Source organism: Cryptotermes secundus, unplaced genomic scaffold, assembly GCF_002891405.2.
Source record: "Cryptotermes secundus unplaced genomic scaffold, Csec_1.0 scaffold885, whole genome shotgun sequence".
Classification (NCBI taxonomy): Eukaryota; Metazoa; Arthropoda; class Insecta; order Blattodea; family Kalotermitidae; genus Cryptotermes; species Cryptotermes secundus.
The window spans coordinates 363,896-389,072 of NW_019731235.1; the positions used below are offsets into that span (position 1 = coordinate 363,896).

Sequence of the window (25,177 nt, forward strand, 5' to 3'; positions counted from 1 at the left end):
TTGGCTTCACATCCCAAAAGACATAATTCTCACATCTTGTCATGTTGCCTCGAATTTGACAATAAATTCCATAGAAAAGAATGAACCGTACCTTGTGAATCAAATTAAATTAAATTTGAAAATCACAGTAAAGTCCAAACAACTTTAACTCTGTAAGTTTTGAGGTTTTCACGGCGATGACTATGAAGAAAGTCGTCTTCTGGGTTTTGGCGCCGTGTATTCTTCGTTTTGGCTGACGTTTCGGAGGAACATCAGCCAAAACGAAGAATACATGGCGCCAAAACCCAGAAGACGACTTTCTTCAACTTTAACTCTATTTACATCATGAAAGGGCTGAGCCATAGCTCAAGCGGTTAGTCGCTGGCTTCCTACCGCGGCGGTCCTGGTTCGATCCCGGGTCTCGTCAAGTGGGATTTGTGGTGGACAAAGTGGCGCTGGGGCAGGTTTTCTCCGAGTACTTCGGTTTCCCCTGCCAATCTTCATTCCACCAATTGCTCCACAATCACCCTCACCTATCATCTGGGGCTGGTACAACAGGCCAGAAGTGGCCGCAGTACATAGGACTTAGTCCCAACCCACTAGCAATAAAAAAATACATCATGAAAATTTCCTTTACACTTTGACAAAACGAATTTATGAATAAATATCAAACATATTTTTAACAACAAAATATCACCTCTCATCTTCCTTAAAATGGAAAGATGGGATAGATTTAAGTATATCATTATTTTCATGAAAATTATGAGAATGACAAAAATTCAATTCAGTTCTTTATTTATTAACATGCTTACCCAAAAGCCCAAAGGTCAATTTCAAAGCAAACACAAAGAGAGACAGAAAAAAACACATATATACAAATAAAAAACAAAACGAGACAACTCTTGTCATTTCACCTATAGCAATTCAATCTGTCAAATCGTGCCAACATGATGTGAGAAAGAAAAAAAATATTAATCGGGAATACTAATAATATTTCAATAATTAAGAAAGTACCATTATTAAATATGAATATTAGAAAGAGTTTTAGTTAAAAATATGTCAATGTCACTGCAAACAACTCTAGCAGCTGAACTGTATCTAGCAGAAGGTCAATTTTTACTTGAAGAGCAGGCACTGAACAAAAAATATCTCTGATATACAGACAAGGAACTTGAAGACCAACAGTTTCCAAAAGAGAATGACAGAATTTAGAACGAACATAAACTTAAATAAGGAACAGTTCATCAAGGTGATACCTCCTCATAGGTAAGGTGGGTAAGTTTAAAATTTCTAAAGTAATAACTGTATTGTACATGGGTTTGTTGTTTGTTTGCTTCTTTGACATTTAAGGAGGCTGTTAATATCATGACTATATAGTATCGGTGGCAGGATGACTTAAATGGATAAGAAATTGGTGGAATGAGAATTGCCAAGGAAAAGTACTTGGAGAAAACCTGCCCCGTTGCCACTCTGTCCATCAAAAATTCAGACATTATGAAAGTCTTCAGTTTAATTTGTACTATCACTTTTGATTTGATTTGGTTTTAACAAAATCTATTTTAAACCACACGGGTAAATAGACTAATCGTAATAATATATATGTTCAATATAGCCATACACATCGCTGTAGTTGTTAACGGATCAGATTTTATTCATGATATTGTATGTATATAGTGATATTGACCAAACACATTGTAAAAGTAGTCTCTGCCCATATTGATATATCTTTCTGAAGATGTTCTCTAAGACCGAAACATGTCAAGGATAAAAGATTAAAAAGAAAAGAAAGAAAAAACATTTTCTTAGTCACACTGGACAGAGTTGATTAACCTTTGCACTATCACCTTTCCATCTCTACCTTAGAGAGATACTGACCTTGAACATCACATCTGAATATAAATATTACTGACTCCCATAAATTGGAGCATATGCAAAGAAAAATTCCAGTCATGTTCAGCATAACTATATGAGTTGTACCTAGAAAGTTTAAATCTCCAAGCACTATATACCCGACTTTGAGGTTCTGTTTTTAACTATCATCTATAGTGGTACTACATTTGTCCCTTATTCTAGAAATAGTGGGAGTTCGTGTTCCCAGCACGAATCATACATAACTTCTCTGTGTTCAGTTGCTCCTACAGTTAGATGAGCTTCTGCTGCTAATGTAGTTTGTAAATCTATGGATATTTTTAAAATGTACATTTTAACGGCAGTGATATTAATTGGTATTAGTTGCTTTGTATTCGTGCTGACGCTGTAAACGGCTCTAGGCTGTTGTGTTAGCTCATAAATACAGACTGTATATCATCACCAGCAGCAGTATGCTTTTCTCTTGTTTCTGCCATCCCTATTGTACTATAATCCAGTTCTGGTATATATTCATATAAAACCTGCTCTAAAAATAACCTGCCAGTAATACTACGACACAGGAAATGTTAAAGTAAAATATCTAACTTATCTACAACTGACTGGATGCTTGGAGAGACCGATAGGCAGGCAGAATAATATGGAGAAATGAGTAAACTGACTGAAAGAAAAGAAAAACAGAAATAAAAAGAATAATTGGTTATGTAGGTGGAATAACGAATAGAGAATGCAACTCTCACTTCCTTCACAATAGAAACATGCAAAACTGCATTTTCCGCCATACTTTATAAACACGTTTAAGTGCCGTAACAAAGGACTGCTGGTAAGCGGCAGAACTTTTAACATCATGAAGTACCTACAATTTCCCAACTGGACACAGAAGCAGATAGAAAGAGACAGAGACAAGGTGTGTTTAGTATTGTGTGCGTGCAAGCAAATGAGAGAGATGAATACAGGCCGTCAAAAAATACTACTTCACGTCGAACGTTTTTGTTTTGCTCTGTAATTATTTCCCAGCAAGTTTGTGAGCTACTCTTCGAAAAGCATAGTTAAATAACATGTATACGGCCTACATACTATTATTCCGGGCCATTAGTCACAGAGGTCAAAACGTAAGTAACCAAAACAGAAAGCTACACAAAGCACAGGTTTCACTTTCTGAAACAACTTTAAGCAATCTTGATTTTTAGCTCATACGAGTATTTCTGTTTTTTTTTTTTACTGATGACTTGACTTTACAAAAACCCTTAATCCTTTAAGTAAATAATATAATTCAATGTAAAAGCCTCATTTGTGCTACTCTACTTAGCTACACAAGCAAACTTTCTCGAAGTACGAGCGATGCCCTATTCGTAGAACCAGTTTCAATAACCGTCGGTTTCATGCCTCAGGTACTTCATTCGTGGACTGACACCGACAACTGTTTGTTTATTTACAGAATTCGCAGGTACACAACCATAAAAGCGTGACAGGAAGTCTTAGTGTCAGTACACCATCACACTGACCGATCGTTCTCCCAGGTGTACGAGATTTTCCTCCACGAGTAACTGCCTGTATTAAGAAAGCAGTCTTCTGGGATTTGGCACAGTGTATATGTGGTGTTAACCGACGTTTCGGTTCTCACGGTCTCTTCGCTTGCGGATTTCTTATATTTTTCCTTCTACCTTGAAGATGGAGGCGATACGTTCCTCCGAAACGTCGGTTAACACCACATATACACGGTGCCAAATCCCAGAAGACTGCTTTCTTCATAGTCACCGCCGTGAAAGCCTCAAATCTTACAACTGCCTGTATTCTTATAAAATGTTATTGTTTGTTACTTTTTTTGTATAAAGGCATACAATATAGTTTATAAGATATATAATGTGTAATGGGGGCAGTCTACACAACAATATTCCTGATAAATAAAACAGACACTCTTGTATCAACATCTGTTTTATTTTGCTGTTGACGCTACATGTTTCTGCCGTTATATTGGGTCATCATCAGGCGTACAATGACACTAGTCCTAGTTTACAGTTTACATACGTACTACTGGCAGCCCCAGATAACAAGACGATGAAAGTTAAGAGTCAGTCGGCCCCAGTCATGAAAGAGTAAAATAAGGCAATGAGTGACGCGGGATTCAGAACCATGAATGACTGCGCTGGCGCGAGTAAGCAGCAATTTACCCGACGGATCGACCCATTTTAATGTAGTATATAACCTAGACATACCAAGAAGGGATAAGGTAGCTAAGTGAATGAGGTTATGGAATAACAAGAAACAAATTCAGACTCTTGCCCGAAAATATTTTTGTAAAGCATCAACTTGAAGGAGAGATAGGAAACTGCATCCTGAGAAACAGAGTGTGATAATGGTAGGTTGAGAGACAAATGACTTACAACATGACTCAATGGCGCATGCTCTTCCTAGAGCGCTCTTGTATGCTCGAGTTAATGCCACATGCTAATTGCCGAAGAGTAAAGTCCGTCTGCAGACCGCGTCATGGCTCGGGCTATTAGTCGCCGGTTTCTCACCGTGGAGACCCGGGTTCCATCCCAGAGCAGTACCCATTTGGAATTTCTGGACACGGTGACAATGGGACGGGGTTTTCACGAATGCTTCGGATTTGCCCTGTCAGTTCAGCGCTCCATCCCTGAACCTGCTACCCGGAGCCGGCACAATATACTCATCTGTGTCGCTCTACCAAGGTACTCAGTCACCCGATTCAAAGATATAAAAACGTTGTCTGTTAAAACAACGACGCTATGGGTGGAACACTCGTCTCGTTATCATTCCCTCTACAGCTGGCCTCGTGTAGAGTACCATCTCCGTAACCACAATCCGTGTACTAGGCGACACTAAATTCACTGCGCTTCAACAAAAGAACTCACTCGAAACTTCGGTAGCTTCAGACAAAATACTAATTACAGACTGTTTCGTGACATTCCTACGGGTGAATACAGAGATGCTACAGTCAAGTACGCTACGACAGCCTTCTCCCAAATCCCTGCCTACTAACCATTTATGTTGATCGCCTTAACTGGTCCGGCGCTATACGTGTATAATATACATATCTGGTTGAGGCTGTGTTGTTAAAGAGCCTACAGTTCAATGTACCTACGGGTACCGTAAGCAGGACTTAGGGAATATTGCTATTGATGTCACTTCCTTGTATTCCTAGGAGTGTCACTTCAAAATATGACCTACAATCATTAAGTAGGCACCTTGCATTTCAAAACTTTAACTTCCTAAAGCACAGTGGTTACTGAATATATGTAGTACCATCTGCTTTAACATTAAACACTCTGCACTTTTCACATCCAACGTATCTACTCATAAGTTTCATGGTTCTCAGAGCAAACACACATTATTTCTCTAAACAGCATCAATCGGCCGGTCTTTGTAATGGAAACGCACTGTATTTTATATGATGTATGAAATTAATTTCTATAAATCACTGAGATGAGGATTTGTGGTCCTCAAAGCGGAGGTAATGAAGAATCCTGCCTACTGGGATATTGCGGTGTGTAGTCCGTTGAAAGTCAGCCGAAGTTCTGGAGGAACATGTCGCCTCTATCTGCAGGGTCGAAGAATAAGCCAAGCAAGAAACCAACATGAGACAGGCACACCTAAAATAACTGACAATAAGAACCTTTTTATGTCGTTTGTTCTCAGAGAGACAACTTCGTCCTGGTTTCTTGCTTCCATCCTGTAGATGAAGGCGACATATTCCTCCGAAACGTCAGTTGACTTCCAATAGACTACATGGCGTTATATCTCAGAAGACAGAACTCTTATTCAAATGGGTTTCGAGCTTAAGAGGGTTAATATGAGAGTAATCAAAATCTTTGCAGGCAAGAGGCCGCGAAAGCACATACGTGCATGAATATTAATAACCTGATACACGTAAACTCAAAATACGGCATGTTGGCGTTTCCTCGAATTACAGGTTTGCTTCATAGCAAGGAGGAATACAATTCTGTGCCGTTATTAATTAGCTAGTCCAAATATTGCTATACCAGTATATTCGACATGACAAAAGCCCTTACTTCAATATACAGTTGAACTTTCTAATATAAAACCTGTACTGTCACTGGGACATTTATGCTCTATGCATTTCACGCACACACGCCATACATTTCTACAATCTCGGTAACGAACAATTATATGATGTACTTTAAACAAAAACGTACCTTTCACCCACAGTACCGGGTCTACTAATAACTTCAATAACAAGGGCGCAAACAGTGACTGTCACACAAAGCTGACATGGACTTTCCGAAAGAGTCCATAATTAACGCCACGCTATCATTTCCGTTCGTGTGATAGGACAGAATAACTCATTTCACTTGAATACAGGTTGGAAAGCCTGAGGCAGATGTTGGCAGTGAGCACGGCTATTTACTCTCGTTAATTAATTAAGAATTAGAAGCTGAACAAACTCTGCGGAGTTTACCAGGTGAACAGACGCTCTGCGAACAGAAACAGGAGTCTCTGCTTATGTACCCAGCTCTGTATAAAGTCTAAATAACTGTAGTTACATCTCCTACACGAAAACCGCAAAGCTTCTGTGAGAGAGAGCTTTTCTCGCGAAGTTAAAAAGAAGACACCACATGATAGGTTACCTTTCCACAATACACAGTTTGCAGATGTTATGCAGCGGATAAGAAAATGGCAGGACATGAATTATGAGCCGAGGGGATATGGAAGAAGATGGCAGTGACGTAAATCAAGACTACACGGCATCCTCCCCTTAGAAAGAGAAGAATGTGGTAGACTATATTAAGAGCGAAAGGGTCGATACACAATTACGTAGGCAAGTTGAAGACCACCCCTACTAAAAATTCTACAATAGAAATAGAATTACTACAGACTGGACTAACAGGAGTCGGGATGGCTCAGGCGGTATAGCGACGGGCTACGGAGTGGATGGCAGGGGTTAGATTCCCGGCAGGGGCAAGATTTTTCTTCTGCATAGCTTCCAGGCCATCTCTGAGACCCATCCAGCCTCCTACCCAGTGGGTACCGGGGGCAAAGTTGCTGGGGCCTAAGGTTGACCACTCGCCTCCATCTAGTGCCGCGGTCAAGAATGGTGAAGCTATACTTCCACTACCCCACACACCTTCATGGCATAGTTCTTAATTAATTCAGCACAGGAACAATTTTACTTGTTTACTTAGGAGACTGGACTGGTACTCTTGATGGCAAACACGGTGTGGAATAGACGAATCCTGCGGCCCACCAACGTGCTGTTCCCTGCGGTCCGCCATGGTTTTCACAATATATTTTTCGGGTCGCCAGTGGCTGCTATCATGTAATAGGATTACTTCTGACTTTAAATATGATCTGCAATGTTAAACGTTAACGATGTTGTTTACATTTTTTCCATTAATATGCCAATGCTGCGGCATGAAAAAGCACATTTTCAACATGGCAGGCCAGCCGAGACCTCACTCACCACCCCGTCACTGTTTCGACCACCGGAAATTTCACCTCAGCTGGTGATAAAAATAAAATCATCATGTCATGAAGATGTATTGGGAAGTGGAGGTATAAGCATTCATAACATGGCACTATTCGGAAATGAATAATCTTCACTGCCCGGGTAAAGTGTTCCCGGTGGCCACTAGGTAGCAGGCTGGGCAGGCCACAGAATCAGTATGGACGCTATGGACAAGACAAATCGAACTTCGTCTGGTACTAGATGGAAATAAGTGGTCAGCTTTACGACTCGGCCGCTTCACCCCTGGCGAAAGAGTCCCGATACCCATTGGATAGGAGGCCGAGTGGGCCATAGAGTCGGTTTGGAGGCCGTGGGGTAGAGAAAAATCACTTGACTCTGCCGGAAATTGAATCCCGGTCGTCCAGACCGTAGCTCGTCACTATACCGACTGAGCTATCCCTGCTCCGTCTTACAGGGGATTGCAGGCATAATAACCTGCCGCCGTAAACACAGGGAAGACAACTATAAGATGTAAATGCTATAACGTGAATACCCATTGCCAGGCAACAGTTCCGTAAACATGTTCCAACACGAAACAATAGGGGAAGCTGTGTTTTCTTTGTGTCCGCGGTGAAGTCACACAACAGCAGGTAGCGGTCACGTGACATGTGTTTTCTGTATGTTCAGCCAGAGCACCAATGGCCTGGCTGGATAGTGATCATGTGATGTGTTTTCTGTAGGTCCGGGTCCGTGCCGCGTCTATACAAGTGAGCAGAATTTATAAGCTGACCAGTAAGAGGCCAGAGTATAGCGGTAAGCTGGAGTAGTATAGCAAGCAAGCAGCAAGCAGTAAGTGCTTATAAATCAACAATTACAAATATGGCGACGAGCGAATCTTGGAAATTATGTTCGATACCATTAATAGCAATAATAATGTTAACAAAAATAAGCAACACAATTTCTAACTCTACTAGGATTCGAAAATATGACCATACACGCAAGAGTACAGCATGCAAACGCAGGAGCTAACACCTCTCGAAGCAGTAACGAATTTTGATAGAACCACGGTAAAAACACGCCACTTGAAAGTGCCGCTTACCTTCTGTAGTTGTATAATCGCGTTCATTCGTAAGCTGTTTCAGCGGATTACATGCAAGAACGTGCTTTATGCAGGCACCTGTATATAAGTTGACATGACAAGCTGTATAACTCTGGAGGATCTAGTTCATACTGTCTTGAGCTACCGCAGTAAAAGTATTCAAAGCTTCTAAATGTTATGTCGAGTATAAAATCGTGAAGTTTCAGGATATTTCTCTGGCACGAAACACTCTAAAAGGAGCCTAATCGTGTACTCGTCTCAAAACTCCATGTCAAAGGTGCTCCCCCCCCTGGCACTACAGCCCCAATTTGAGCCTAGGCCTACCTCCATGAACTCCTCCGTTCACTTCGGATTTTCTAGATCTTACACATTCGGTAGGACTTCTTGGGCGGGTGATCAGCTCGTCGCAAGGCCTCTACCTGTACACAAACACAGAAAAACGCACACACACAAACTAAACATCCACGCCCTGAGTGGAATTCGAACCCACGATCCCGGTTTCCAATCGAGCGAAGATAGTACATGCCTTAGACCGCTCGGCTACCGTGACCGGCCATGTCAAAGGTGCTAGGGTGATGGAAATACCTCTAAGCGACATCTACAGTTCGATTATATACAGCATATTATTTCACACTGTTGTGATCACAGGATTAAGCATTCAGTAATGTTATAGAACAACAGTACCTTTAAAAGTAGTGAAATGCGCCTACGGCAATTTGTGCATTACCTGTTTATATGCTAATAAGTGTAAAGTAAAGGAAATGATAAATAATTAACTTCATGGAACAGAGTTGTTAAGAATCTAACTGTCGCTCATTTAGTTAAAGTTTCGAAATAAGCGCAGAACGCCATCAAAGTATGTCAGTTTTATTAAATCTTCGTCGATCACACGCTTCTAATTGCTTGACATGTTTTGATCCATATCAGAACATCTTCAGGGGTTTGTTTCACAGAAATTAAACGGAAACTTTACGTAAGTATTACATGGCCTAAATGCAAGTGATAATTACTCTGTATTACTTTATCCTAGTCATAATATAAAAAAACGAATACATTATAAAAATAATTAAACAAATGGTACGTAGAAGCACGTGACAGACGAAAACTCTACAATCGTGATATAGGTTAATTTCATGGCATTCTACTTCTATTTCATATAACCGTATACCGGGAAGTCGAGTTTTATTAAAATTAAATTCTCAGCCGTTTTGGAACCCGAAGGTTAATTACAGTGTTTACAAGCGACCACCTTTGGTCCGTATCACTACCCACATGAAGCCAGCCGATATTCTTCCCACCATTATCCTCCCATATACTTCTGTATCTTCCAAGTGCTCTCTTCCCTTCAGATTTTGCTACCAAAATGTTTCTTACCGCTCATGCTCCATATACCTCGCCCTCCTTGATTTGATGATCTTAACTCTTGGGGAAGATTGAATATCACTAATGTTCTCATTAAGCAATTTTCTCCAGCCTTCTGCCACTTCCTATTAGGTTCAAATATTCTCTTCAGCGCCTTGCTCCCGAATGCAGTCTACAAGTATGTTCTTCTCACAAAGTACGAGACCATCTTTCACAAACACATAAAAACAACCGTGGCTTTAGTCCGCAAGCGAACTACACCGACCGAGCGACTGCCGCTTGACGGCGAAGTTAGTGCCACCTTTAGCGGAAAGAAGGTGTCGCGTGGTCAGTGCAACGAATCCCCACGGGCGTTAATCTCGGTTTTCTAGACCGAAGCAGCTACTTTTCCATTCAAGTAGCTCCTCAATTATACTCACGAGGCTGAGTGGACCCCGTTCAAGATCCACTACTTCTCAGAAAATCTGGCAGCGCCGGGAATTGAATCCGGGACCTCTTGATCTGTAGCCAGGAACCCTGACCACTAGACAACAGAGGCGGCCGACCAGCTTTCACAAACACATAAAAACGGGTAAAATTATACATACGAGTATATATTTTCATCTTCACAGTTCTAGACTCATGGTAAGACAAGGCAGACACATTTCTGTTTCTGCAGACCACGATCGTGAGGTTGCCCAAGTTAGCCACAGCTTTCCTCAGAAGATTCTGGCACATTTGTCTTGAAGCAGACCATCTTGTTTTCACTTCTCTGGATTTCGCAACAATATATATATATATATATATTACCGAGGAATGTCGTTAGCCTCGCGTTCAACCCCCAACCTGGATGATCAGGACCTGCATTTATGTCCCTCCAGTGATGGGGTGGCCCAGTTATTTCCCCGGGCACTGGGCTTCTTTCCGTCGCTTTCTGCGACTAGGCAGGGCGACAGTGGAGGAAACCTAAGCCGCCTCCACGCATGGTATACCTATCATATAGTACGAAATAAAGATACGGGTACAGGAACAAACATTAGGTCTGCTTATATTCATAAGTTTAATCGTAAAAAATACGGCCTATAACCATCTAAGGACCTGAACGTTCTCATTTCTGCTACTTTTAGTCCATTTTGTTTATGTCACTTCACAGGGTCTACTCATGACTAATATTGCATTATGGACCGCGCCATAGGTCAAGCGGTTAGTCGCTGGCCTTCCACCGCGGCGGCCCGGGTTCGATCCCGGGTCTGGTCAAGTGGGATTTGTGGCGGACAAAGTGGTGCTGGGGCAGGTTTTCTCCGAGTACTTCGTTTCCCCTGCCAATCTTCGTTCCACCAGTTGCTCCACAATCACCCTCAACTATCATCTTGGGCTGGTACAATAGTCCAGAAGTGGCCGCCGCAGTACATGGGACTTAGTTCCACCCCACTAGCAATAAAAAAATTCCATTATACTATTGATTCAAACTAATGCTGTGTATACTCTATTTCAGATATAGCATACACTCCTGGATACAATTTTACCAAAGTATGTATATGAAAATCATACCATTTAAATACATACATTTTTGTCTTTTATGTCACATATCTCTCTCGTCGTGTGGGATCGTATTAGATTTCCTTAGCATTTAATTCACGTAAGCTTACCAACTTCGTCTATTTAATTCTACTAGTTCTTTATCCGGAACAGTCTAACATATATTTACTTCCTTTCAAACAGCGAAGTTTTAACACGTTTATTTCCATCCATTAATAAATTAATGTTACATCAGGGGCGGGACGGAAATAACACATAGACCAAATGGGTGATTACAGGTGGCCGTGAATAGCACTGAATTACAAAACTACAAGTAAAAGGTGAAGGGTAAGAGAAAGATCAAGGAGATGAACAAGAATGAGCATATAATAAAACATAATAAATGGAAATAAGCAAGAGAATTTCACATGAATTGGAAAATCGACACCCTGCAGATAAACCATGTGTCAAGTTACAACTGACACTGCACTCACCGACCCAGTAAAACTTGTTTGTACCGATTAATGCGTATTGAATCAGGTAATTTTCCAGACAAAAGATCGCTGTAAAGGTATTGACCATCCTGGTGTCCCCTGGTCCATCTTCGTCAGTGCTAGAATAAAATCTTGAAAAAATCCACCGTGCTTCCGATGCTACATAACCTCTCACTAGAAATGACAAACTGGCGTCCCGGGTTGCATTTTTAGCCTAGTTTACTTATTCCGAAAATAAAATAAAAGTAGGCTTATGAGATCACTATGCTGTCTGTGATCCCTCCATTAACTTCTGAATACCTGAACCATCTTTATGAAACTTTGTACGTATATCATAGAACCTGAGTCTATCTCAACGGCGTACTACATAAATCCCTCCCATCCGTCTGTGTGTCTGTACGAGTATGTATATCCCTCACCGTTGCTATCCAACAGTTCGGTAAAAACGTTACCGCGGCAATGAATACACATGCAACAGAAGAACTGTTGGATGTGTTGTTTTCTATGCGGTCTGTGTCGTGCCCAAGCAAAGCAGGCGATTAGTTCTTCCCAGAACTTATTGTTGTAACTATGGTATTCATGTCCAAATACTGACGGTTCGGCATGACCGTCCCGCCCTAAGTTTTTGCCGCTGTCCGTTCTGCTATTGTTTTAAGACAACCGTGAGTGGAGAAATTAAAACCCAGCTCTCCAGTTGCTTGGTCTATAAGAGGCAATCCGTCCGTGGACTGTAATGAAGGCTTGCTGATTAAACCATAGCCATCACTCAGTGTCGGGGGATGCGTTCTGCAGCAAGCAACAAACTGTGCCTCAAGCAGTGTCTTTATCGAAGCCATGTCAAAGCAGAACCGCAAAACAGAGCAAGAGGGTTGTGTGTTTCAGGACAACTGCGAGATGTCATTCTTTTGTCCAAAGTTAAAGTCAATAAGTGTCATGCGTCTCATCTACCAATAGTCAGCGTTCGTAAAGATTAAATCAGGCCGGTATTATGTAATTCAAAAGGAAAGACAAGTCTACAAGGAAGTGTAGGGAAGAACTGCACGAATTAAAATCCATGTTAAAAAGCAATACAATATCTTCTGAGCATGTAATAAAAGAATGGAAACTGTCACATTATATTGTCTAATTACATCGCATTCCAAACTATTCGTGCAGTAGACCGATCTGTTCAAGTACGCTTGATTCGCACTGCAGAGATTATGCTCCCTCATAAAGGGAAGGGCTTAAAGTATGTCAGTTTCACTACAAACGCAGGACCGAATGCGTCGAAGACAATGACTTGAGTAATGATTAATTAAAAACACTTCGTAAAGAATTTCAGTCCTACTCAATAGCCATTCCAATGCATCCAGACAATTTCTGTGAACATTTTCACAAATTTGCATGCTTAATGACAGATGATACTCCGACAACAGTAAATGGTTCCAAGGATGGTATAATAAGGAGGGCGAATGAAATATTTTGGTGGGAAAATTCATAATTTTCATTGCGTGATTTATGTGACTGCGTGCCACGCTAAATGAAGTAATTAAAAATATTACATTTCACGAATTTGATTTGTTTCATTCTGGTCCGTCACACTAACAATTACAAAGACAAAAACAACTCCATACAGTGTGACTATTTAAGTTTTACCACTTGAAAACTCAGAACCCTTACATGTTTCGATCCTTACGGATCATCTTCAGAGGGAACACAGATACTTATTTGGAAACTACTATCACAACAGGCGTTCTGATTGCTAAATTACATACACACACAATGTCTGGAATACACAATATACACAAAATCCAGTTTTTCTTTTCACAATCACAGCAGCTTTCCTGGTATTAAAGTTTTTAAAACTTTGTTAAGTTATACTTGGTCTATAAATTTTAACTTAAACAACGAAGTTTTAAAAACTTCAGTACCACGAAAGCTGCTGTAATTGTGAAAAAAAAAATAGGATTTTGTGTATATTGTGTATTCCAGACATTGTGTGTGTATGTAATTTAGCAATCAGAACGCCTGTCGTGATAGTAGTTTTCAAATAAGTATCTATGTTGCCTCTGAAGATGATCCCTAAGGATCGAAACATGTAACGGTTCTGAGTTTTCAAGTGGTAAAACTTAAATAGTCACACTGTACGGAGTTGTTTTGTCTTTGTACTTGTTATTACATTTCACTTTTGCATATTTCAGCAAGTAGCAACATCAAAGAAGTTTTATTTTTCATTTCTTCTTTGTTTCATGATGTTAGCATTGATCTGTATTGTGCTCAGTGAATTGGAAATGACGTGGAAAGAGACGGTCGTGACCTATCTTAGGGTTCTATCTCGAGATTTGTCCGGACGGACTAAGGAACAGCACATAACACGTGCATCACGTAGTCCGTCTCTGCACCCAGGTCTGAACCAAGCATCTTCCGTATAAGGAGCATGAGTGTTACCATCCGACTTAGCGATCAGTTCCGATTATGCTGGAGTATAGACATCACTGCCAATCACAGCAGCCGCGCGGTCTGAGGCATGAACTGTCTCCGCTCGCTCCAACGCTGGGATCATGGGTTCGAATCTCACTCAAGGCATGGATGTCTGTGTGCGTTTATTCTGTTTGTGTTGTTCTGTGTGTGGGTAGCTGCCTTGCGACGGGCTGATCCCCCGTCCAACGAGTCCTACAAAATATGTGTAGGATTAAAAAACTGAAAAAGGGGCAAGGCCCAACAAAGGGCTCTAGAGCCATAACAATAATAGATTTCACTAAATTTACAGTATATAAATTAAGGCTATTTGTGGAGCCGAGAGACAGTAAAGTATGGACATGGACCCACGGGACTCGGAACCAAGAATGACTGTGCTGGCGAGGGCTAGCAGCTCAGGTTATTCGTTAGCAACTCCTCCTATCGCATCTACAAACGTCATTAGCCCAAGTCATAAATTACACGAAAGGAAATTGCAACCCTCACGAATCAGCTATTATTTTAGGTTGTTGCCCCTGCCGCAGCGAGTTTGAAATGACTGCTCTGTCCTTAATGCAACATTGATAAAACCATGAATGAGAAATTTTCGGAAAATCTGACAAAAACTGGCCCTATATTATTTTGCTCCCATTTAAAGCAAGTGAAGCTACATACTCACATCAGTTCACTTCATCTTAAAACATACTCTAACAGCCCGTTCTTGTTATTTCGTTGCCAACATCTAAAAAGGGCAAACAAAAAAAGACACCATTCTCATATTAAAGACCATTAGGAGCTTCCATGGATACAGAACAGTACTGATGTTTCAGCCATACAAGGAGGACGTTGCTTTGTAGAGCATACCTATCATTCCTATTCTATGTGATGCTGGTGTCTGGGTCGAATCTCGTACATTAACAGCAGTCTTTTTCGTACTTTTCTTCACTTAACTCAGGAGAATACAATTGCACGGAAAGCGAGATCTGGCACTAACTTCAATCGTAGGAATCAAGCAGGCCATCACAGCATGAATGCCTCCCACTTGTATTCAAGTATCCGGTTCGAATCTCGACAGAACAACCATATACTGATGCGCGTTTCGTTTTGCTCATTTCATCGAGGCGAATACAAAGAGCAGTCTCCTTACTTTCCTATGCATTATTCATGATCTCATTCGATGTCTGTAACTTCTGCGCCGGCCGTGCCATAGCTCAGGCGGTTAGTCGCTGGCTTCCCACTGCGGCGGCGCGGGTTCGAGCGCAGTTCAGGTCATGTAGGATTAGTGGCGGGCAACGTGGCACTGGGGCAGGTTTTCTACCAATACTTCGGTTTCCCTTGACAATCTTCATTCCACCAACTTTTCCACAATCACCATCATCTATCATGTGGAGCTGGTACAACAGGTCAATAGTGGCCACAGTACGAAGCGGACTCGGTCTCACCCCACTAAGAATAATACGAGGATAAGTCAATAAGTAAGTTACAAATGGATATAGAACGTAAACAAATAAGAGTACTGATTTGAAAAATGCTTTTATTTCTCAACATAATCTCCCTGTACATTGAGGTACTTGTCCCATCGTTTCGCAAGCCCCTGGAAACCAGCAGCATAAAATTCTTTGGGCTGCTGTCGGAACCAGGCGGTGACTTCCTTTACTACAGCTTCATCGTCAGGAAAATGTTCAGCTGAAAGATGATTTAAGAGGGCTGAACAAATGGAAGTCATTTGGAATAAGTTCGGGACTATACGGAGGATGCTTGAGGACTTCCCACTTGAAATTTCACAGCGTCTCATTTCTCTTGTTGGCAGTATGGGGACGCGCGTTGTCATGCAAGAGCAACACACCTTTGGTGAAGAGTCCTCGTCGCTTCCGTTGAATAGTCTTACGAAGTGTCCTGAGGATGTTACAGTAGGAGTTAGCATTTACGGTTTATCCTTGAGGCTGGAATGGGGTGAGCAGTATGCCTTCGTGATCCCAGTCACCGCCTGGTTCCGACAGCAGCCTCAAGAATTTTATGCTGCTGGTTATCATGGATTTGTGAAACGATGGTACAAGTGCAATGTACAGAGATATTATGTTGAGAAATAAAAGTATTCTTCAAATTAGTATTCTAATTTGTTTAAGTTCTATAACCGTTTGTAACTTACGTATTGACTTACCCTACTTACTTACGTACTCGTGGAGCTGAGCCCTTCTGGAGAAGCCGCCAATTCTTCAGCTACTCAAGAATTTCCCAGCATTTTATGGAACCCGAAGGTTCATTACTGTATTCACAAGAGCCCTCCACTGGTCCCTACCCTGAGCCAGATCAATCCAATCCATAACATCCCATCCTATCTCTCTACGTAATAAGAAACTTGTGTGTCACTGAATTACATAAAATGTACTGATTCAGATTCCAAATCAACTACGCAGTGGTGCTAGTATCAGTAGTAGTCTCACATGCGAGAAACACGAAACTTTTACTTAATTTCTTCTGTTTCGATTTCGTACCTATCGCACCCCCCTGTGAGCGGCGGAAGATCGGTACGAACCGTCGACATAACGATAAGCATTCTGTGAAAAATCTGCTTCACCACAAATCCCACAGGGATCAATACATGGGTTTGTTGCCACTCAACAACTAGGATTATATAGGAATATCGTTTATAAAAATTAACAAAACAAATTAATTCATACTGAACTAGCAAAACTTGATTTCGAAAATGGCACTTTCTCCACTACCGACAGAACAGATTGCTATATCGCCACATCTGAACGACAGGTACGCATTTTTTTTGTAACATAATGAAGTACCCGAAGATGAGGTTGAACTTCTGACCGAGGCCTTACATTTCGAATCCTATTTCTTACAATCCGTTGTATTGCCCTGGGATTGACACCGGGCTACCGCGGTGAAAGGTCAGAGTGGAAGGTAGGAACACATCAAAAGCAGAGCTTCGCGTGAGGAATGTCTTAGGCTAAACAATCCGGGTGAAGAGTTTGTAATCTGCCTCAGTTTCTAGGGCAAATATTAGCCAAAGTTAAATTTGTCCTTGTGCTTAATTAAGCACTATGCCATGAAGGTGTATGGGGGACTGCATGCACAGATACACATTTTCTTGACCTCGGCACAAGCTGGAGTGGTCAGTTTCACGCCTCTGCCGCTTTATCCCGGGGGAAAGAGCTCCCAGTATCTATTGGATAGGGGGCTGGGTGGGCCCCAAAATCGGTCTGGACGACGTATAGAAAAGAAAATTCATCCTACTGGGACTCGAACTCCAACCCGTTGGTCGTCCAGCCTGAAGTCAGTCACCATACCGATTACGTTATCCAGGCTCCTAATTAGCACAATATATTTAAAGAAATTTGTCCAGGTTCGCACCCTTCTCATTAAAAATTTACTAATCATATGCATCATTTCAATTATCTTCATTGTTATACACGCTTTGCAGTCGACACAGAGTCGTTAAATGAACATATGTAGTTAGGTTAAACTGTGGCCGCGTCATAGCTCAAGCGGTTCGTCGCTGGCTTCCCACCGCGGCGGCCCGGGTTCGATCCCGGGTCTGGTCAAGTGGGATTTGTGGTGGACAAAGTGGCGCTGGGGCAGGTTTTCTCCGAGTACTTCGGTTTCCCCTGCCAATCTTCATTCCACCAATTGCTCCACAATCACCCTCACCTATCATCTGGGGCTGGTACAATAGGCCAGAAGTGGCCGCAGTACAAGGGACTTAGTCCCACCCAACTAGCAAAAATAAAAAAAGATTAAACCGTCACCACAACAAAAATGTATACTCGATTTAATGTTTTATAATTAAAACTTGTATTTCTGCTATATGTTTCGGTCACGTAGGAACATCATAAGTAAGTTAATATAGGAACATGCCTAGTCACTGAATTATTAATATGGATCCATATTAATGCAACGTGTAATACTATAACAGAATTTGCCTCAAGTTACATAATAAGTATATGAAATATAGAATATATGTATGTATACACATTTATGTAGGATATACTGAAAAGTGTATACAATTATGCTGATTATCTGTGAAGAATATTACAAAACATTAAAATATTTAAAACATTTAAAATTATTAAAACTTATTAAATGTTATGAAAGTGCATATTCCAAGCTTAATTGCAAGGTTCTAGTGCCACTGTGTAGTATTAGCATATAGTATATAACCCGCGGATCTTTGCTGCTATAGCGTCCACGTTGTAACACAGGTCACAGAGTCCAGGGATAAGTGTCGATGTACAATATATAGGGCTATTATGACGTGTAAAGCTAAAAGTACGCGTACTTCACCGATATGAGTTGTGTTATTTTGTGGTCATTAACACGGCGAGTGCGTTTCCTAGTCTGGGCGTGTATATACTAGATATGTACTACACTGTGCATTGGTTCGATGTGGACTTACTAGTTCAGACAGTTAAATGAAGCAGTAAACAAATAAAAGAAGCCAGGGAAAACAAACTGATCTTTGTGTCGACAAAGATCAATTAAAGAGATTTTTTAGAAGACTGTGAATTGCCAAGCGGTGGAGACGACCCTGAGACAAGCAAGCCTCGTGATAACACACAGATACAGGGGCAGTGACAAGGGCAGGAGTGGTAACCTACCCATCCAACAATCGATACGCGAGTTTTGTAGGCTTATGAAGAGCCTGTGTGCAGGATATGCGGCGTGGGGCGTGGCGCGCATTGGGTGGGGGCTGGGGGTACAGAAGGAAACAGCCCCCTACCCCAAGTTCAGACGCCCTGGCCTACGTCACTAGTCTCTACAGCATGTCGTCATCCCCCTCCAACCCTCCAACCTACCCAACTACCAGCGTCATCCATCCCATTCTGCTACATCACGAAGTGTACCCCGGACACTGGAGTCCTAGGTCTGAGCTATGTATGTAGCACAACATTCCCTGAACTTCCTAAACATAAGAGGATTTTCAGGTTTTCCGAGAGCACTGTGAGATGAAAATGGATTTGCGTTAAAGTTAAACAGAGAACACCAGAAGCATATTGCAAGCTCACTTTGCGCATCGCACCCTAGAAACACGATGGGGTGCGTATTTAATCCATTTTATAACGAAGTCTCGTTTTCAGTATCAGCTGAATTTTAACACTGTCACGCTAACTAAGTAACTAACTGTTTGAAGACTGTACACTCATCCTGCAATCTCATTCGACGATAAATAATTTCTGCAGTTGATAAATTGCTTTTTAACGAAAGTGTTAGCAAATAAGAATCAACTTTTTAGAAAGAGTTCTATTTCCTGGGGCACAATGCCTGTAGTCCGTTGAAAACCAACTTCAGTTTCGGAGGAGCATGAAGCCTCCATCTTCATGGTCAAAGAATAAGCCAAGAAATCAGAGTTTGCAGCTTAATAGTTTCTGGCTCGGTTCATTGGTCGATTCTGAAGACGAAGGCGACATATTCCACCGAAACGTCGGTTTGTTTACAACGGACTACATGGCGCCATGTCCCAACTGATAAAACTCTTCATAACCACCACTGTACAACTGCTGCTGAATCAGAAAATTCAAATCAATACATTTTGGCGCCAATAAAAATGTCCGCAGTTCTGTGATATGGTAACTGGACTGGACTACTGACAGTAGTTACCACGGGTGCGATTTTACGATGGTGACGATGATGAATCTCTGAGTTCCATGACAGCAAAGAATGTCATTAACAATTATCATCAGCTGCTCAACTGAGACATTTAAGTATTAAATAATTTGTCTTATTGTCGTTTTTGCAATCTTATTATTATTATTCAGCAATGACCGACGAAGGAGTGCAATAAGAATTTTCTTTGACAAGTGGATATGTGCATGGCATGTATGGAAAACGAGTTACGGTCCACATTCAAATCAGCATTCTCTTTCGCTTTATTTTATTCAAAAACTTTGATGCAACAGACTTCGTAACCGCAGCGCCAATAACATACGCGTATTAAACTCTGTTATTAAAACAAAATTTCTACGTGTGTACATTTCGCTTTCTGAGTAGTATATTTCACGGTAAAACACTAAAAAAATAGCTTTATACTCTGTTTAAATAACATCAGAATGTATGATAAAAAAATAGAGAAATGTTTGTGAAATGTTTTAAAATTCCGTATTTGTTTAGGTCCAATTCTACTACAATTTTCATACTCCTCTAGCGAAATTCGTTGCTTATTTCGCACTGACCTCTACAGGATCTGCAAAATTCATTGCATTTTTCAAATAATAACAGAAAAAACAGCCCGCAGGTGTAGAGACTGAAGCACTTTCCTGAAATTTGTTGTCAGAATCGGTTTGGTTGATATTCGACTGATTTAGAGCAGGTTCATACTTCGGTGTTCACGCGTTAGTCACTAGCCAATACTCCCCATTTTATAATTTTATCAGAGGATGAAATTATGTTATATACGTGGGCTATTCGGAAAGTAAATTCCGCTGAGCTGTTAACAAAACAACCACTCAGAAAGAATGTTATAATACGCAAAAAATAAGTGCATAAGCTACTTAACAGCTGAGGCACTTGTCGTATCAGGGAATAAGGTTTCGTATGTCTGCCAAAGAAGTCTGCCGCCTGTAAGCTCTGCCTTGCTTTGACATATTTCATCAACTAATTATTCAGGTAAGTAAACAGGTGGTACTGTCTACGCTCGCTCGGAAGCCGGGATCGTGGGTTCGAATCCCACTCAGGGCATGGATGTTTGTGTGCGTTTTTCTGTGTTTGTGTACAGGTAGAGGCCTTGCGACGAGCTGATCACCCGCTCAAGGAATCCTACCGAATGTGTAAGATCTAGAAAACCGAAGTGAAACGGATAGTTTCATGGAGGTAGGCCTAGGCCCAAATGAGGGCTGTAGCGCCAATGGTGAAAAAAAACAGGTGGTAGTCTCTCGGAACTATATTTGGGCTGTAAGGAGGGAGGTCAAACAACTCCCAGTTGAAATCCTACAGCCGTGCTCGAGTGCGAGCAGCTATATGGGGACGCGCATTGTCATGGAGGAGCATTACACCGGATACCAGTATTCGGCACATTTTTTTCTGAAAAGCAGTACGCAGTTTTTGTTTGTTTCGCAGCACACCTCTGACGTAACTGCAATCCCTTGTTGCATGAATTCCACCATCAGCACTCCTCTCCTGTCCCAGAAAACAATTTCCATCAGCTTCCTGGCAGGCAGACGTTCGTTTCAACTTCTTCGGCTTCTTTGGTGAATGCGTGTGCATCCACAGCTTTCACTGCTCTTTGGTTTCAACATTCACAAGTGAAACCCAGATTTAATCACCGGTTACTCATATGATGTGACTGAGACATTTGTCGCCATGTTTGTGGTATAGCTCAAAAAAAAAAGTCAACGCCGAAGCCATTCTCTGCATTTTGTGCGCACCCGTGAGTATTTTCGGAACCCATTTTGCTCAAAACTTGTGATAGCCTAGCCTAAGTGTGATAATCTCGTAGAGAATACATAGTGCGTGAAATTCACAAGAAATTTCTGCAACTGTAAAGCGCAGTCTTTCACAATTTTTTTGGTCAGCACGTCAAAAAAGATGGCCGACTACTTCGCTTACCATTGTGAACATCCGTTCGCCCATTTCTGAACATTCTACACCAACGTCATACAGTTCCTTCACTCAATACATTTTTGGCCATAAACCACGCATAATTCCAGATGAATTTCCGCAGCACCCATGTTTTTACCGCGAAGAAAGAACACAGCAGCGCAAATTTGGCAGTTGGCGGATTATCAATCGCGGGACACATCATAACTCACTCTGCAGAGACAAGAACAAAGACTAGGTGACAAGTTATATGATGGTTTACAAGGCAATGAGTCACGTGACGGTACCTCGCAATGTAGTTCCTCTAGATGGGTACCAATGTTTTGGAGGAACCCGCAACCCTGAAGAAGGCGCCTCCAAAACGGTGGCACCCATCACATAACTTAATGACGCGACGTCCATGAAGACCATAAGGCTTCACCCTGGAGATCTACAAGTCGAGAGCAAAACTGAATTTCGCCGGTAGGCCTACATTTTCGAACGAGCCTTGAGTATTATTAAATTTTGTGCGACAATTTTCAGCCAGAAATATAAACCTTCGCCCTATTTCAAGCATGAATGGGTAAACACCAAACGATTCTAGGTTCTCCTGAGAACAAATCGCCCTGGTTTGTTCTCTCCGTCTCTCCTAGTTTGGTCTTCACATCGGAACAATTATCATAGTTACTGACAAACTTCTGTGTGTTATTTGCGTCTATCTTTTTCTTTTTCCCCTTGGCACTACAGCCCCAGTGGGCCTAGGCCTACCTCCATGAACTTCTCCGTTCACTTCGGTTTTTCTAAATCTTACACATTCGGTAGGACTCCTTGGGCGGGTGATCAGCTGGTCGCAAGGCCTCTACCTGTACACAAAGACAGATAAACGTACACACACAAACTAAACATCCATGCCCTGAGTGGGATTCGAACCCACGATCTCGGTTTCCAAGCGAGCGAAGACAGTGCATGCCTTAGACCGCTCGGCTACCGTGACCGGCATTTGTGTCAATCTGGTAGGTTAAAACGGGGATGTTGAAACCAGTCTTAACAGTTTCGGTTTACCACATTAAGCCTACATTTCCGCTTGGAACAGGAATTCCCTAATTTACTGAAAAACTGTAATGAAATAAAACAGCAAAACATAGCATTGCAAAACTAGCAGATATTAAAATCTGCTAGAATAAATGAAACGCTAGTATTTCCTTATATCCCTGTCATAAAATCCTTTGTCACAAACTTTATACGCGACACTCAGACTAATGAGAAATTAATTTCAGTGTTTGGTGTTTGTGCGAGCAGTTATAATGACCGACCACTTTAGCAAAGTTTTAACCCTCTATCTCGTACACTGGCTTAAAATTAATATGGTAAAATCATAAATAAAAGCGACCAACAAAATGAGAAAGCATGTGCGGTAAAATTCAGATTCTAAAATTTCTAAAACTTCAGCCCAAACACTTTCCCGATGGCATGAACATTTAATGAGAAAATCAAACACGAACATTTATTTAGGAATTCAAGTGAAGCAGTAACCATAATTGAGTCCCGATGAGGTTATTTTTTTCAATTTACCTAATCCTTCCAGCCGCACTATAGCCCTAGGGTCAATTCAGCCTCTAACAGAAATGAGTACCAGGAAACTTCCTGAGGGTAAAGGGCGGCCAGTGCGTAAGTCTGACATCACCACCACCATTTGAGCCTATTGTCTAGAAAAAAAGTGGGAGCCTCGACATCTCACAACTCTATGAAGCTTCAAGTCCTGTTACAGGGATAGCTTTACCTTTTTTTTTAATGTTAGTGGGGTGGGACTAAGTACCTTGTACTGTGGCCATTTCTGGCCTATTTTACCAGCCCCAGATGATAGGTGAGGGTGAGTGTGGAGCAATTGGTGGAATGAAGATTGGCAGGGGAAACCGAAGTACTGGGAAAAAACCTGCCCCAGCGCCACCTTGTCCACCACAAATCCCACTTGACCAGACTCGGGATCAAACCCGGGCCGCCGTGGTAGGAAGCCAGCGACTAACAGTTTGAGTTATGGCGCGGCGTTAGCTTTACCTTTACATTTTACCTCTTCGGATTGGGTTCAAACCTGTTCAGGTTTCACAACCATCTTCTGATTGGTCTCCTCACATTTCCATGCAGAGCTGTAATTAGATGTTTGTGATTTCCCTTTGAGATTGGTATCAAATATGAAGGGCTGACTGTAAATGAATGACCAAAGGGCGAACTCGGCAGTCATTAACGCTCAGGTGTGCTAGAACGCCTGCCGAATGCCTATTAAATTTCCTCTATCCATTCGTACGTAAGTAAACATGAAACAATTCGAAAACAGCGAACGGACTTCTATTAAATTTTGTACTGTGGAGTTTTAATAGAATGTGTGAACAAACTCCAATTTGCGTTAAACTCAGACAAATATAACAGACACATTGCGTGAAAACCTACATACGTTTCTGATCGTATCTTGAACGTAAAGCGCTAAATATTTATCGGAGTGGGAAACGTATTCCATGAAAGTTACAGGGGTAAGAAACATTTACGTGTATGTTCAGCGCACTTTTTACCTTAAGGTTTCCGACATAATTAAACAAGAACTGTTATGCAGATAAGTACATTTCCAAACTTATATAATCAAGTCAACAACGGTGTTCCAAAAACAGACGAAGATTATCGAATTCAATTGCTGTCGACAGTTTACGGATTAATCGAGGCAACCTTCCATTGGAACTTGCACGTATGTAGGCTATATATGTCCATGAATATATTCCTACTCAATTACTCAGCCTTGATGAAATTCGACAAGAGAGATCTTTGCATAACGTTTGTCGGGCATCTCGATTATAAGCCTATTGATCAATTGCAAAGAATACTTTAAAAATGGTCCTAAATGGACAGATTCCATGTTTTCCGCACACCACCTCACAGATTTTGTTTAAATTCAACACTGTGTACTACTATGCTCCAGAAATACACATTTTGCTTGTTTCATCTAATGCATCTTTTGTTTTGCTGAGATTCCGTTTATAAACGGGTTTAATAAACTGTCGAGAACGGTGTTGGGAATTTTGTATACTGTGGCATGTAGACGTGTTGTTAGGCAACGACCGCGACAGAAGCAGCTATACAACAACCGTTACTGAGTACCGATCTTGGAAACAAGCACGTATGCAAGGCAACAACTAGAAACAGAAACCGAGGAAAAGCGTTTTCTCTGCGGTCCGTGCTGAGATGTTATAAACACGACAGTTAGAGCCGGCGAGTAGAGAGTTGCTGTAGCTGAGGCCGGGTACAGTTCGGTAACCCAGAGTAAGAGGAACGTCTGCTGTTGGAAGCCGCTATTGAGCAACCGCTATGGAAGACTGAGAAGACTTCACGTGTATTGTAGTTACAGTGTCCTTTGGAGTGTGTAACTCAGCGAGACTGTTGTAGTTATTTGTAGTTACGTTCTGTAAATGTGCAATAAATCCGATTAGCAATCCAAACATTGTCTAC

The 25,177-nt window shown here is 41.5% G+C and overlaps 1 protein-coding gene across 2 annotated transcripts in view; it reads right to left on the reverse strand.

Annotated features, from left to right (window-relative positions):
• Positions 1-25,177, reverse strand: part of LOC111866618 (mitogen-activated protein kinase 1) — a 163,363-nt gene that overhangs the window by 36,881 nt on the left and 101,305 nt on the right. The window lies entirely within an intron of this gene.